General features: G+C 37.4%; 2 pseudogenes across 2 annotated transcripts in view; one reads left to right on the top strand and one right to left on the bottom strand.

The window, feature by feature from the left end:
- The first annotated feature begins 5,804 nt into the window (after nucleotides 1-5,804).
- Nucleotides 5,805-14,604, top strand: LOC309823954 (RNA/RNP complex-1-interacting phosphatase-like; annotated as a pseudogene). Its single transcript has 5 exons — nucleotides 5,805-6,000; nucleotides 6,859-6,934; nucleotides 7,907-8,037; nucleotides 11,007-11,130; nucleotides 14,540-14,604. The product of its transcript is annotated as an RNA/RNP complex-1-interacting phosphatase-like (transcript).
- Nucleotides 14,605-15,175: 571 nt separating this feature from the next.
- Nucleotides 15,176-17,022, bottom strand: part of LOC309823471 (RING finger protein 11-like) — a 44,848-nt pseudogene continuing 43,001 nt past the window's right edge. The window contains exons 2-3 of the transcript XR_014298561.1: nucleotides 16,680-16,966; nucleotides 15,176-16,459 (exon numbers count right to left, since the gene is read on the bottom strand). The product of XR_014298561.1 is annotated as an RING finger protein 11-like (transcript). The remainder of the gene's footprint in view (nucleotides 16,460-16,679; nucleotides 16,967-17,022) is intronic.

The following is a 17,022-nucleotide window of genomic DNA, read 5'->3' as shown; positions in this document are numbered from 1 at the left end:
GTGGTGAGAGTGGGCAACCTTGTCTTGTTCCTGATCTTAGTGGAAATGCTTTCAGTTTTTCACCATTGAGGATGATGTTTGCTGTGGGCTTGTTATATATGGCCTTTATTATGTTGAGGAAAGTTCCCTCTATGCCTACTTTCTGCAGGGTTTTTATCATAAATGGGTGTTGAATTTTGTCAAAAGCTTTCTCTGCATCTATTGAGATGATCATATGGTTTTTCTCCTTCAATTTGTTAATATGGTTTATCACATTGATAGATTTGCGTATATTGAAGAATCCTTGCATTCCTGGAATAAACCCCACTTGATCATGGTGTATGATCCTTTTAATGTGCTGTTGGATTCTGTTTGCTAGTATTTTGTTGAGGATTTTTGCATCTATGTTCATCAGTGATATTGGCCTGTAGTTTTCTTTCTTTGTGACATCCTTGTCTGGTTTTGGTATCAAGGTGATGGTGGCCTCGTAGAAGGAGTTAGGGAGTGGTCCTCCCTCTGCTATATTTTGGAAGAGTTTGAGAAGGATAGGTGTTAGCTCTTCTCTAAATGTTTGATAGAATTCGCCTGTGAAGCCATCTGGTCCTGGGCTTTTCTTTGTTGGAAGATTTTTAATCACAGTTTCAATTTCAGTGCTTGTGATTGGTCTGTTCATATTTTCTATTTCTTCCTGATTCAGTCTTGGCAGGTTGTGCATTTCTAAGAATTTGTCCATTTCTTCCAGATTGTCCATTTTATTGGCATAGAGTTGCTTGTAGTAATCTCTCATGATCTCTTTTATCTCTGCAGTGTCAGTTGTTACCTCTCCTTTTTCATTTCTAATTCTATTGATTTGAGTCTTCTCCCTTTTTTTCTTGATGAGTCTGGCTAGTGGTTTATCTATTTTGTTTATCTTCTCAAAGAACCAGCTTTTAGTTTTATTGATCTTTGCTATTGTTTCCTTCATTTCTTTTTCATTTATTTCTGATCTAATTTTTATGATTTCTTTCCTTCTGCTAGCTTTGGGGTTTTTTTGTTCTTCTTTCTCTAATTGCTTGAGGTGCAAGGTTAGGTTGTTTATTCGAGATGTTTCCTGCTTCTTAAGGTGGGCTTGTATTGCTATAAACTTCCCCCTTAGAACTGCTTTTGCTGCATCCCACAGGTTTTGGGTCGTTGTGTCTCCATTGTCATTTGTTTCTAGGTATTTTTTGATTTCCTCTTTGATTTCTTCAGTGATCTCTTCATTATTAAGTAGTGTATTGTTTAGCCTCCATGTGTTTGTATTTTTTACAGATCTTTTCCTGTAATTGATATCTAGTCTCATGGCGTTGTGGTCAGAAAAGATACTTGATACAATTTCAATTTTCTTAAATTTCCCAAGGCTTGATTTGTGACCTAAGATATGATCTATCCTGGAGAATGTTCCATGAGCACTTGAGAAAAATGTGTATTCTGTTGTTTTTGGATGGAGTGTCCTATAAATATCAATTAAGTCCATCTTGTTTAATGTATCATTTAAAGCTTGTGTTTCCTTATTTATTTTCATTTTGGATGATCTGTCCATGGGTGAAAGTGGGGTGTTTAAGTCCCCTACTATGAATGTGTTACTGTCGATTTCCCCTTTTATGGCTGTTAGTATTTGCCTTATGTATTGAGGTGCTCCTATGTTGGGTGCATAAATATTTACAATTGTTATATCTTCTTCTTGGATCGATCCCTTGATCATTATGTAGTGTCCTTCTTTGTCTCTTTTAATAGTCCTTATTTTAAAGTCTATTTTGTCTGATATGAGAATTGCTACTCCAGCTTTCTTTTGGCTTCCATTTGCATGGAATATCTTTTTCCATCCCCTTACTTTCAGTCTGTATGTGTCTCTAGGTCTGAAGTGGGTCTCTTGTAGACAGCATATATAAGGGTCTTGTTTTTGTATCCATTCAGCCAATCTGAGACATGCAACTTTTAATGTGTATGTACCTAACAACAGAGCCTTAAAGTACATGAGGCAGAAATTGATAGAACTGCAAGGAGAAATAGATGAATCTACTATCATAGTTGGAGACTTCAACATTCCTCTTACAGAAATGGACTGATCCAGCAGGCAGAAAATCAGTAAGGACATTGCTGAACTCAACAGTACCATGAATCAACTAGTTGACACTTGTAAACTACTTCAACAGCAGAATTCACACTCTTCTCAAATTCATGTGGAACATTCACCAATATAACCACATTCTGGGCCATAAAGTACACCTTAAAAAATTTAAAAGAATAGAAATCATACAGTGTCTGCTCTCAGAACACAATGGATTAAACTAGAAGTAAATAATAGAAATATAACTGGAAAATCACCAAATACATGGAGATTAAACAACACAGTTCTAAATACACGAGTCAAGGAAGAAATCTAAAGAAAAAAAATTTAAATAATTGGAACTAAATAAAAATGAAAACAGAGCTCATCAAAATGTGTGGAATGCAGTGAAAGTCGTGCTTAAAAGGAAATTTATAGCATTGAATGCATAGAACAGAAAAGAAAAAATATGTAGAAAGCAATTTTTATTTTATTCATTTTTTTCTTCTTTTATTGAGATATATTGACATACAACAATGTATAAATTTAAGGTATACAGCATAATGATTTGATTTTTATACATCATGAAGTGATTATTCCAAGTTTAGTGAACATCTATCATATAAGTACAAAATTAAAGAACTAGAAAAAAAGAAAGCTCTAAAATCAATAACTTATCAGTTTAGGAAATAGAAAAAGAAGAGCAAATGAAATCTAAAGTAAAGAGAAGAAAAGAAATAATGAACAGAACAGAAGTCAATGAAATTAAAAAAACAAGTCCCAGTAGAGAAAATCAATGAAACCAAAAGCTGGTTCTTTGGAAAGATCAATAAAATCAATAAACCTCTAGCCAGGCTAAGGGAAAAAAAGAGAGAGAGAAGATACGAATTACTAATATCAGGAATGAAAAAGGGGACATTACTACAGATCCCAAGGACATTAAAAGAACATTATGAACAACTATGTACCAATTCCTTGAAAGACACAGCCTTCCAAATCTCACACAAGAAGAAATAAACAATCTGATTAGGCCTATATCTATTAAAGAAATTGAATAAATAATAACATTCCAAAAAAACCACCAGACTTAACTGGTGTATTCTAACAAACATTTAAAGAAGAAATTGTACCAATTCTCTACAATCCTTTTCAGAAGATAGAAGCAAAGGGAATACTTCCTAACTCATTCTATGAGGCCAGCATTACCCCAATACCAAAACCAGACTAAGACATTACAAGAAAGAAAAACTAAACACTAATATCTTTTATGAACATAGATGCAATATTTCTCAACAAAATAATAGCATATCAAAAAAATAATATCATATCAAATACAACAATGTATTTTAAAAATATACACGTGACCAAATGGGATTTATACCATACACGTAAGGTTGTTTCAACATGCAAAAATAAATTCATGAAACCGTCACATCAGCTGGCTATAGAAGAAAAATTCTATGATCATATCATTTTGGACCTACACCAGGATTCTAAACTTAACTTAGAACTTTTCTTTGGACTCAGGATCTTGGATATGGATTTAGACCTGACCTGGACATTGGAACTAGAATTTGAAAAGGGACCTACTCTTAGATCCAGATCTTGAACCTCAAAACTTGAGGTTCAGCTAACCCTAGCTCTATCCCTTGTCCTAGCCCTAGCAATAACCCTAATATTAACCTTAACTCTAACATTGGCATTAATCCTAGCCTTAGCTTTAGCCTCAGATCTAATCTTAACCATAATCATAGCTTTAACTTCAACCACAAACCTAACTCTAAGCCTAAGGCTAGCACTAAGCCTAATTGTACATATGTCACAATAAGATGGTTAGAGCTCAATGTGTGAGAAGGGACACATTTTCCTTAAAAAAGAATTCCAAATAATGGGTGGATATTCCTTCCTCTAGGAGACGGAATTTAATTCCCTTCCCCTTATGTGTAGGCTAGACTTAGTAACTCACTTCCAGAGAGTATGGAAAGAGGAAAATAGCAACTTTACAGTGGAGAAACTTGGTTGGAGAAAGCTTAACAAAATGATCAAGGTTAACATCACCAGCAATGTCATGTTGTTATCATGTATTTCTCATATGTGATTAAAAGGGGACTATAATTCTGTGGAATTCTTCCCCAAAGCCCATAACTTAAGTATAATTATAATAAAGTACCATACAAATCCAAATTTAGGGACATTCTACAAAATACTTCATTAGTACTCTTTAAAGTGGAGTCTAAAGATCATGAGAAAAAAAGGAAAGACTGGAAAACTGTTACAGATCAGAGGAGATTAAAGAAATATGATGACTAAATACAACGTGGTGTACTGGATAGGATCCTGGAACAGAAAAAGGACATTAGTGGGAAAAGTGTGAAATCTGAATAAAATCTATACTTTACTTAACAATATTGCAACAATGTTAATTTCATAGTTTTGAAAAATGTACCATAGTTATGAAAGATGTTAACACTAGGGGTAACTGGGTAAAGGGAATACTCTGTACTATCTATGCAACTTTTCTATGAATCTAAAATTATTCCCAAGAAATGTTAAGGGAATTATTAAGCTTTTATACCTATTAATTAATAACTGTATTAGAGAGTAACTACAGAGATCAAATTGGTGAATAATAGTTCTTCCTTATAGATAAAATCTAAAACTAGAAACAATGATTGAATTTCTTCCTAGCACCCTCCCTTTAAACCTGGTTGTGAAGATTACTACCAGTGTATGTAAGATACTTTCAGAAATTAGAAACTGAAAAGTAAAACTAACAAAAAATATTTGTTATTATAAATAACAATGGAATTTAGTATGCTATTATACCTTCAGACCTACTGTAGGACATGCTGTTCTTTGCTGTTCCACTTGTGGCAGGATTCATAGTTTTTCTAACAGGTACAGATCCCTATGCCTGATACTGTGAGGAAGTGTTATACTTGAGCTCCACTCTTATCTCTCTCAGGCATTTTTTGGTATTGTCTAAAATGTAAATACATACTGTCAGCCTCCAGCATGATACCAGGCACATAATAGAAACCCAATAAATGTTTCACTGTGAGTGGAGTATAAGTTGATAGAATATTTTTGAAGGTTGATTAGGAAGATTAGATTGATTGAAAATCAATATTTTAAGTTTGCATCTCTTTCTTTCCAGAAATTCTAGTTCTAGAAATTTATATATAGCTATACACATGTATACAATGTGTATATGTTCACATTGCAGCCTATCTGTAACAGAGGACAGAAACAAAATACCCCCAAACTGAAAACAACTAAAAGTCCATCGATATTGGACTGGCCATGTAAATTATGTAATGTGACGCAGCTATTAAAGAGAATGGAATGTATGTACGCAAAAATTGACTGGGAAGATCACTATCCAAGACAGATTGTAGACTATGTATATTATGCTGCTCTTGTATAAAATACAGGAGCTCCACTACGTAGAAATACTTACATACAAGATATAACAAGTGTGAATGTAAACACTTGGGAAATATCTGAAAGAACCACACAAGATACTGGGAGAGTGGGACAACTTTCCATGTCCCATGATTGGAATTCTGAAGGGTAAACACACGAACTAATGGACCTCTGCTACCATCTTACGGCAAGGGAGGGAATTGCAGGCGTCAGACTCCTCTTTACTAAGGAAGCGTCTCAGTCGGCCGGCGTAATGACGTCATCTCGACGCGCGGTGGCGCATGCGCAGTAGAAGGAGGCCGGCGAGCTGCGTGGGTTTGTGCATGGGCGCTTGTGGTTCGGAGCCCTGTGCTGGCACCGGGGGCGCCGGGTTGGCGACTTTTGCACTCTTGGCATTGGGTGGGCGGCATCTTGGGGGTCGCATGAGCCAGTGGCATCATGCCCGTGGGCGCTGGGGTCAGCGTCGCGGCTTTTCCGGACGGACGTTCGTCGGCGAGGAGGAAGGGCGGAAAGCACATCTCGGAAAGGTAATACGGCTTGGCCCCTGGGCCTGGGCTTCGTATCTTGTGCTGTCTCCTGTGACTGTTGCCTCCGCGCGCTGGCCCGTCCGCGCTGTGCTAGGGGGTATTGGTCGTCTCGCGGCTCAGTTCACAGTAGCTGAAAGGGACAGTGTGTGATGTTCTGATTTCTCCCCATCGTTTTAAAACGGAGGCTCTGGCCATTGCTCCTCGGGTAAAATGCAGAGGGACTGCTTTTTAAGATGGAACTGTCAGTGTTGGGGACCCTCCTTAATTACCAGGATGGAATCCCCTTCAGTTCCTCAAGCTGTGTTGTTTAGGCACAGAAAATGTGAGTAATAGTCACTGGAACTAAGTTTGAGTGAAAAAAGGCACCGGTACCGCCGAATTTTCGAACTAATCTTACAAAAGTCAGTTCAGATATTATTCTTCACTGTGTTTCCTAGCATTAAGGAATTTTATTATCAGGTTTTGTATAAGGACTAAAAGTAAATTGTGAAGTGGAAGAATTGAGTTTAAACTATTTCAGTCAACACGCATGTATTAATGATACCTTAGTAGTCAACAGCGGGCTAGGTTTTATCAGGGATACAAAAGTTCTGGCCATCTCTGGTTTTAGATATCCCTTATTTGTTGAGACCTTTGCATTGTTTTGTTGCCTTTTATCTGTTTTCAAGATGGGAAAACAGGAACAAGGGAAGTATAGGTTATTACTAGGTGGGGTTGAATAAGTGGAGCAGCAAAATGTAAAGCAGAAAGAAGAGGGACCTACCCTAGAGGGATATGATTTCCATTTTCAAGGCGCATTCATCCTACGCAGGGAGACAGCCTAACATAAAATTTGCCTAACAAAAAATATATTAACAGGTGGAAAGACTATCTCCCAGTTGAACAGCGGATGCCTGGGACTCGTTTCATTGCTTTCAAAGTTCCTTAAAAAAAGGTAAGCAAAAGTTAATACCGTATTCTTTCAGAAATCTGAATTCTCCATATAGAGCCCTGGCTCTCAACCCCATCGTACTCCATTTTCCCTTTTTATAGCAAATACTTTTTAATACCTCTTTTACTATCCAGAAATGGAATTCATAGATAAATACAACCTACTTTTGTACTTAATAAAATTTTAAAAATACAACAATGGAATGCGCTATCTATAAATAAAGAATAAAGTAATTTATAAGAAAGTAATATGTATCTCAGTATGTAAATGTTTGGGGATGACTATACTAGAAATAAATAGTCAGTTACTTGTACCATGAATGCAGTAAACTATGGACTTTGATTGATAATGATGTGCCAGTGTTGGTTCATGAATTCTAACAAATGAAGCACACTGGTATGGCATGTTGATAATGGGGAAGGCTGTGTGGGATGAAGGAGAGAGAGTATAACTGGGAACTGTGTACATATTGCTCAGTTTTGCTGTGAAACTCAAACTGCTCTAAAACTAGTCTACTAATTTAAAAAGAAAATTGTGTTGCTGGCACTTGAATAACCAAACAGATCAATCAAACAGAGTACATAAATAAACCAATACATAAAAGAATATTTAGCCATCCTTTATATAGGTAGATATTCAAGAAGTATTTATTTATGTGTCTATTTACAGGCACTCTGCTTGGAGCTGGCAATACAGTGGTGGGCAAAATTGATGTGGTCCCTGCCTTCTCAGAGTTTACAGTCAGGTTAGGAGACCAACATGAAATAAACAAACATAGAAATAACTATATAGAAGTGAGCTTATTTTCTTCCGTCTAATCTCTCTGGAAGAAAGGATTGTAATATCGCTTGTAAACTCCAGAGGAGGAAACTTTACTTTGAATCTCATATGTTAGCATCACAGGTTTTGAATAAATGGATAATGTAGTAAAGGATTTTAAAAATATGTTCTTCCTTATTTTATTCTTTCTGACAGAGTTTTGAAAAGAATCTTGCTCCAGAAGAACGTTTCTCCCCCTTGGATTTCTTAACAAAATCCAAGGACAGAATGAAGAACTTGGGCTGATTATTGACTTAACATATATTCGCCGCTGTTATAAGCCAGAGGTAAATGGAAGCCGTAATTGAAAATGACCTTTCTGATACTGTAATAATTCATAGTAGTTCAGTAGTTATCATCTTATGCTAAGGTGAATCCTGGCCTTCTCTCATGGGTTCAAAAAGGGAAGCTAGTGGTTTCCTGTAATTGCTGTTTCAAAATGAGATTAAAGATATGAATTGAACTATAGTATTTGGCAGTTGGCTCTAGATATGCTTAAGAAATTCTGTAAGCTTCCATGTTCTATATTTTGAAAATGAAGTAAACTTTTAGTAGTTACAGTAGTATCCTAAAAAGAAAGAAAGGTATGTCCATTATGTCTTTAGCACTTATTTTAAGCAGTTGCCTGAGCATGTTTAAGCATCACTGTAAAAGACAATTGTTCTCTAAGTTTTATGCTTCCTTTTCCTAATGCCTTCTGATATAGTACAGAAACCCATATATTCTCTTGGCCCATGTAGGACATTCCAGTGCAAAAGAATTATCCTTCTTCTGACCTGTTCCATGGCCTTGGGAGACAGTAACACCTAATGTCTTTTAATATTTGTAGAGCAGTTTGTCATTTAGAAAGTTCTTTCATATCCATTGACTTAGTTAATCTTCACAGCAGTCCTTTGCTCTTGAAGTGGAAGTAGTACTGATATCTCCTACTGAGTGCTTACTCTGCACTAAGCTCAGAGGATAGACAACTACAATTACTAATTTTACAGATGATGAAACTGACTCTCGGAAGAATTGAAATTTCAGCTCTGTTATTCCTTTTTTTTTATTGTGGTAAAATATAGATAAATCATATTTATTTTAACCATTTATAAATATGCAGTTCAGTGGCATTAAGTACAGTCACAGTGTTGTGTAACCATCACCACTGTCTATAACCAAAACTTTTTCATCATCCTCAACAAAAACTCTGTAACCATCAAACAGTAACAACCCCATTTTCCCTCCCACCAACCCTTGGTAACCTCTATTCTATTTTCTGTCTCTGTGAATTGGCCTATTCTAGGTACCTTGTGTAAGTGGAATCTGCAGTATTTGTCCTTCTGTGTCTGGCTTATTGCACTAAACATCGTGTTTTCAAGGTTCATCCATGTTATAGCACGTAAAGAAATGCCGTTTCTTTTTTGGCTTAGAAAATCCCATTGTGTGTATATAGACCATAGTTTGTTATTCAACGGTTGATTGACACTTGGTTGTTTTCCACCTTGTAGGTATTGTGAATCATGCTGCTATGATCATTGGTGTACAGATATTTGTTCAAATCCCTGCTTTCAGTTCTGTTAGATGTGCAGCGTAGGTAGTAGCAGAGTTGTTGGATCATACGGTAGCTCTACGTTTAACCTTTGAGAAAGTGCCAAACTGTTTTCTACAGTGTTGTCTTGTTTTTAAACAATTATCACAAATTTTAACCATATACAAAAGTATAAAAATACTGTGAATGTTCCTTGTATACCCATGAACTCATCCAGCTTTCTTATTTACCAACTGATGGCTGTCATGTTTTATCTATACGCCCACCTGTTTCACCCCATTCCATATTATCTTGAAGCAGCTCCAAGACAACATGTAATTACACCTGTACGTTTTTGGTACGTGCATGTAAAATATTGGACTTTTATTCCTTAATATCATTTTTTAATATTAAATACCCAGGGAGTGCTCAAATTTGCAGTTGTCTCCTAAACGTCATAAAAAATTGTTTATAAGAATTTTGAATTAGATCCCAATAAGGTCCACACTTTGCCGTGGATTGTTAGGTCTCTGAAGTCTTGTTTAATCTATAAGTTCTCCCTCCATGTCTCTCTCACGTTTTTTTTCCTCCTTGAATTTTGATTTTAAAGAAACCAGGTAATTTGTCCCATCTAGATGTCGATGATTACATTCCATGTGTTGGTAACATATTCTTCAATCCTTTTTTTTCCTGTAAATTGGTAGTTGATCAGAATGAAGCTTGCATGTTTTGTTTTGGCAAGACAGTTTCATAGGTGATGATGTGTTCTTCCATGGAGACATATATAATTGTGTCTTTCTGTGGTATTAGCAGTCACTGATGATTCATACCTACATCCATTAATTCAGTTGAGGCTTCAAAGAATGGTGAATTCTGTTGTTCTTTTCTTCACTTATTAGCTGGGTATATTTGTATGAGGAGAAGATTCCCCTCATCAACTGTTTGGTTGCCCAGTTGTAGAGGCATGATTCTCTTCTTTTATTTAACAGTTTTCAGAATAATGAGTTGATTCACAAATATCCTCCAGTGGTGACCAGTTTTGTAAAATTTTATTTATTCCTATCACCGTGGACTCCGTTACAGTTATTATTCTAACTGAGGCCCTATCTTTGGCCAGTTGGAGCTTCTCAGTGACTCCTGAGTCCTTTTAACATGACATCAGTTGTTTCTAGACTTTTTCAGTGGTCAGAGCTAGGAAATATGTATGTTTGTTTATATTTTTAAAATATGTCATATGTTCCTACTGCTACTTTCCATTTAAATTCAGAACTAGAGAATTTTCACTTATCCTTTTCTGTCTTCTATTGATAGTCTACTTTCTCCCACCCCAAGAATACCAGTTCTCAACAATGCCTGAAATTGCCTCTATTTCCTAATTCGAATCCAAGTTCTTCTGACTCTATTCTACTACTCTCCTTAAATCACAGCCGCTTTATGGCCCTTGAAATGTAAGATAGAACATAAATGTAGGTAGAACTGTTTATATCATTTTGAGTTACATGTGCATTCATTCATATAGATTTGCTTTTCCTTTTGCATGCCTGGTAACTGTCCGTTCTGCAGTTTTAATGAAAATCAAGTGATAATTACTGGTTAAAGCAGCTTTGGAAAAAATGGCTCTCATCAGAATGACTGACATACTAAGTTTAATGTACTCTCCTGGTTTATATCCTGCCTTCTCTAATTAATTTTTTATTCTTTCGCTACAAAGGAAATAATACATATTTTCATGGTTTTGCCTTATAGGACTTACCAGAAACTATTCCTTATTTAAAAATTTGTACAATTGGGCATCAGGTGTCAGATGACGACGCTAGTTTTAAATTCCAGTGTGCTGTTAATGGGTTTCTGAAAGAACATAAAAATAACGGTGAGTTGCTTTTGTTTCTGTTTTTCCTTTACCTGAACTTTGGTATGCATTTTGAGTGGGGTTGGGGATTTTTAACATTTTTAATAGTTCTGGCATTAGTGTCAAGTTGTGTTTGGTAACATTAAGGTGGAAATGTCAGATGGTGCTAATAGAGTACGGTGTTTTTCCTGTTTATGGTCACAAACAATTTAGTTTGGAAAGTGATTTTGTGAGAAATATGAACTGAGCTAGCTTACTTATCTCTTTTTTAAAAATTTGAATGGAAAATACATAAAAACATAAAAATGTTCTTGTGTCCTATTTATTGGTTGAGAGGTGGAAGAAAAGGTTAAGACTCTCGGGTTCTTAGCATATATAAAAGAGAAAACAAAAAGCAAAGGTTCCGAGTGAGACAGATCCATAGAAGCAAAACAAAACAGAGTGGACCAGAAGAGCGGCTTCCTCATCATATATGTGTTTAAGATATTTTTGCTGCTTTTACACTTCGGTGCAAGTGAGGAAGAGCACTACCACCTCTTATTCTTATCTTCAGACAGGAAGAACTTAAAAGGCTGGTGTTTTCTTGTTTCCGCTTTAAGATCTACTCTGTTGATAGTAGGTCTTAATAGCGTGTGAATTTTAAGGATCCACTTGCCTTTTTCTAGCATCTAACTATCAGAAGGAACATGGTGTTTGCCATGTTTTAAGACTGAGGAATCTTTTGTCTTTGGAACACCACTGACGCCCATGTGAAAGTGTTCATTTTGTCCTCTTTCTAAATTTAGCCTGAGGAGTGTGCACTTTATTAAATAAACGTAACAGACAGTAAATATTCCATGTATATATAAAATGATGCACATATATACATAAAACAGGAAATAGGGGAGAAGGAATAGAGATGGAGGTGGGAAGATAGGGGATAGGAGGCGAGAGAGAGAGGGAGAGACTGGAATTTCAAGATAAATTTTCATTCTATAACCTGGTTGCTTAATGCAGGTACTAGCTCTTAAATATCTTAAGCCCTATTCACAGACCTTCTGTGTACTTTAGCTTTAAAACTTGAGAGGCTTGGCCTGTCCTGTGATAACCAGGGTGTCTAGAAAGGAGGCAAATTATCTGATTTGTTTAAACTGTAGTCACAGAAATGTTCCCTCTTAAGATGTTAGGGCACAGCTGCCGGCCTACTCACTTCCTCCAGGCTCCTTTGTGTGTGTTCTGTCTGTTCCGCGTGGGCTAGAAGATCCTTACAAGTGCATGAGAACACGTTTGTAAACCTTGATTGTTCACATGTTATACCAAGTGTAGTCCATTGCATATGCTGACTCCTCTGTGGGTCTTCTGCATGCAGTGGGCTAACTTCACCATGCTGTCTGCCATTGCAGTCTCAGGACCTTAGTTATGATTCATTGGTGACTCTCCTCTGCTGTAAGGCCCTCCCACAGGTGCCAGGCTCACTGATAATGAGGAGGAGACTATACTGTGCACTCCCTAGAATTGGTAGAGACTCAGAAAATAAATTGTTTCAGTAAACACCGAGAGCCTTATAGGTTTGTTGTTAGGGCACGGGGATACAGAGGTGAGTAGAAGTCTTTGTTCAGTAGCAACTTACAGTTATCTAGGAAGAGAAACATGTAGTGAGTATAAGTGGGTTAATTATGATAAAAGAATCAAGTGCAGCAGGAACATAGAGGAGAAAGTGAGGAAGGCCTGACTGAGGAGACAGCGTTGGAGCTGGGCTTGGGGGAAGAGGATTTTGCCGGAATGAGGAAAGGACAGCCCAGGTATTGGGGACAGGTACAGAAGGCACAGGGCTTGAACTTGTGCTCTGGAGGGGCAGCCTCTGGTGTGACTAGAGGGTAGTGTGAAAGGGCAAAGAAGTCATACATTGATTTTCAGCAAATATTTGTATAACACCTTCTAAATTGAAGGCACTGTTCTAGGAAGTAGGAAGAGAACAAAGTTCTTGCCCTTACGTACTTTCCATTCTAGTGGGGGAGAGAGATGAATAAATAAGTCAATATATGGAGTGTCAAGCGGTGGTAAATGCTTTGGAGAATAACAAAAGAAGATGAAGAGGTGAGGGAATGTGGTAGGTGATCAGGGAAGTCCCCTCTATTAAGATGTCGATTGAGCAGAGCCTTGAAGTGAGAAACAAGCCATTGGCTATCTGGGAGAGTGGAGATGGGGTGGGAGGGTGTGTTCTGGGAGAGTGGAAATGGGGTGGGAGGGTGTGTTCTGAAGCAGAAGGAATAGTAGGTGCAAAGTCCCTGAGGCACGACTGTGCTTGGCATGTTTGAGGAATATTAAGGAAGCCAGTGTGGCTGGACAGGGGAAAGTGAGTGAGGGCAGGGCAGTAGAGAATGAGATCAGGGGAGGCTGGCAGGGCAAAGGAGGGAGGTGGATGATGTAGGTCCTTGTAAGTCATAGTTTGAACTTATAATTCAGTTGGAGAGACAGACTGATATTTGTTTATAAAGAGTTCTCAATGCTGTGCTAACAACCTGGGCTCTATTCTGTGCTTAGTGAAGATGTTCAAGCAACAGAGCAATCCAGCCTAGTTTATATTTTAGAAAGATAACATCTTCCATGTGGAGGATCAGTTGAAATAGAAGAGACTGTTAGAATTATAGGGCGGTAGTAATCCAGGCAGGTGACGAATGCCAGACACCACCTAGTCACAGACATAGTCACAGACCTAGTCACAGACCTAGTCACCACCTAGTCACAGACATCTTTTGCAGAGATCAGCTACATGTTGATGTTTTATATTTACTTTCTCATATAATTTTTTTTAAGTGCTGGACCACGAATTACTGTGGCATAGTTGGAAAAATCTGAGACTCGATTCTAGTCTTTTTTCTGTTTGCCTGCTGTGCAGCTTGGGCTTACGTCTCAGTTCTTACTTTTTCATTGTGAAATAAAAACGATACTAGTTAACCTGGGAAGTCCACAAGCACATAGACGCATAGTATGTGAGGAGCAGTGAATGAGAGAAGGAATGGAAGTGCTTTGGGACCCCAAGAGCACTTCAGAAACCGTTTGTTCTTTTTAATATTGAGCATTAAAATTGAAGGCATTCCATTTGTTTCACTCAAAAACAAATTCTATTCTTCTGGTAGCCTGTTTTTGTTTTTGTGTTTCCACTCCCTTTTTCTATAGTCAGGTCAGTTCCTGATGGGCATTCTCCAGTCCACGCTATTGCATCTGATTGGAGGCTATGCAAAATTTCCCAGAGACAATGAATTTTGACTTTATAGTAGTTAATTCTTGATAGTACGTTCCTGCAAAAACACTCTTTCTTCAGAGTTTTTCCTTTTCAGGTTAGTGGTCGTGTTTTGGTAACTAATAAACGCTACTCTTCAGAAAATTGTATAACTTGTTTTTAGTGTATCTACTTCGCTTACTTAATTCCATATTCCCTGTTTTATAGACAGACTTATTGGTGTCCACTGTACCCATGGTTTAAACAGGACTGGCTACCACATCTGCAGGTGAGTTGCCAACCCCAAGAGGCAGACCATGTTTAAACTGTTCTGTTTACAGTAGTAATGTAAGCTGAATGCAACAAATGCAGTCAGAGAAATGTAGGAAGTGGAAGGGAAGGCAATTTTGCCCCCTACTCAGAGGTGACCACCAGTAATAATTTAGCACATATTTTTTGAGACATAAAAAATGCAGATATAAGCATATACAATGGTCCCTTGGTATCTGCAGGGGATTGGTTTTAGGACTCCCCATAGATACCAAAATCCTCGGATGCTCAACTCCCGTATGTAAAATGGTGTAGTATTGTCGGCCTTCCATGTCTGCAGGATATGGAACCGTTGGATATACAGCACTGACTGTACATGTGATTTAATGGTATAGTATTTAGACATTCTGGTTTATAATTTAATATATGGTGGACATCTTCCTATGAAAATATTTGGAGACCTAAATCTAATTTATTTATTTATTTATTTTTCCTCCAAATTTGCTTTATGTAGTTGGATATAAATTAATGAACCAAAACTTAAGCAAGATACATGTAAGGATTTAATAGAACCTGATACTGTAATTCTTTCAGTTTTTCTCAAACTCATCATGGGGCTTGTAAGAAAATTAACCAACATGGATACTACTACAGTTGAATGTCAAATCCTTAAGTGCTTATGACATACTAAATTCTTCTATAATGCACTTATGAAGAACCCTTCAAGAGACTTGTGTTTTGTATGTAGAAAAGTGATTTCTTTGAGGAGTGAAGCATTCAGCTTTCGTGGATAAATCCTTGTTAGGCTGAGGCAATCATTATCATATCCCTCTTTGCCATGAATTGTCTTATGAATGGTCATATCAGTCTGTTTTGGCAAATGAGTAATTAGGGGAAGGCTGTTATTGTGCTTATGAGAATGATATTTTTCTCTGAAAAAAGATAAATATGCATTAGGAAAATGACCATTGGGACTCTTTTTCTGCTTCCTCCTTGTTTTGTTAGAATATGATACTTGGTTTTACAGCAGCTATCTTGTGACCCTGAGATGACTGTATGCCAATAACGACAAATGGTAGATTAGAAAGAACCAGCAAAGACAGAAAACAGCAACATCAATAGTAACAACAATCACAGCAAAAAAACAATGGGACCTTAACTTGTGGAGTTCCTATAAAGTAAAAAATAAATGCTCTATGTTTATTCTAAAAAAAAAAAAAAAAGAACTATGCAAAAAAGCTTAAAACTACCTTTTTTGTGCCAGTGTTATAAAATGTAGCTTTAAATAAAACCTTGACCCAAATGCCAGCAACTTCAGAAAAGAATTTGGGTATGGGGAAGAAGAAAGATATCTCACTTAGGAAAAACAACCAGTATCTTTCTCCTAATCTTCTACACACAATTGAAACATTTATAGCTAATGTAACACTTTACACAAATCCTATGTACTGGAGCAATAACAAGATCTAAATACAATTATATTTTTAAACACTGGGCGAAGGCTTTACATAAAAATAGCATCGTACTTTTCCCCCTGAATTTCTAAAATATCACGTACTTTTCCCCAACATCTGAAGCCGTTCAGGAATTTTTAGGAAACTTTCATGCATGATCTTAATTCCTAGTCCCCCGCTCTTTGGGCTCAACGACAAAAGATCAAAACCACCAAAAATGATGGTTCTTTTGAAGTCAGGTGAGAGACACTGGCTCAGTTAGTCTCGTAGGACAAAAGCAGTGCTGCATCAACTGTCTCCATGCAGGAGGGGCATGTGAAGGATCTCATCAGCCAGTCATCTGTACAGCCCAGGTGACCTGCATACACAGCAGAAATCAAATTGGGTTCTCATAAACAAAGTCCATCATACAGATCACACACTCCTGGATCTTTTTTTATAATATTTGTTTTATTTTATTGATTGATTTTTTTTTTTTTGGTTGCGCTGGGTCTTAGTTGCAGGCGGTGGGCTCCTTAGTTATGGCATGCAAACTCTTAGTTGCGGCATGCGTGTGGGATCTAGTTCCATGACCAGGGAACGAACCCGGGCCCCCTGCATTGGGAGTGCGGAGACTTTAGCCAGTGCACCACCAGGGAAGCCCCCCGGATTCTTTTTTCTGATGCGTTTCTTCCAGGGTCATAAACTCCTTTAGGCTGATGCTGTATGAGGCCTATACTTTTGAGCTATCGTATTTTGTTCCTCTCAGCTGTGTTGCTAGGCGAGTCTGGCTAGGTGTTGGATGATAGACCAAAACTGGAACTTGATCCTGATATGGCAGCAGCGGCTCCTGATCCAGCTCCGTCCCTTTGCCAAAGCTAGCCCAGCCGGACTGAGACTTGTGAGGCAGGGAGATGTCATCCGAAGTGGGGGACTTAAGGCACTTCCCCATCTGTCAGACAGAGAAAGAAAAATCCTGTATGATCTCACTTTATATGGAATTTTTAA

The sequence above is a fragment of the Grampus griseus genome, assembly GCF_964374135.1.
Source record: "Grampus griseus genome assembly, chromosome: 6".
In the NCBI taxonomy this organism is placed as follows: domain Eukaryota; kingdom Metazoa; phylum Chordata; class Mammalia; order Artiodactyla; family Delphinidae; genus Grampus; species Grampus griseus.
The sequence above is the reverse complement of the archived record's forward strand: the minus strand, read 5'-3'. Positions and strand labels throughout refer to the sequence as shown.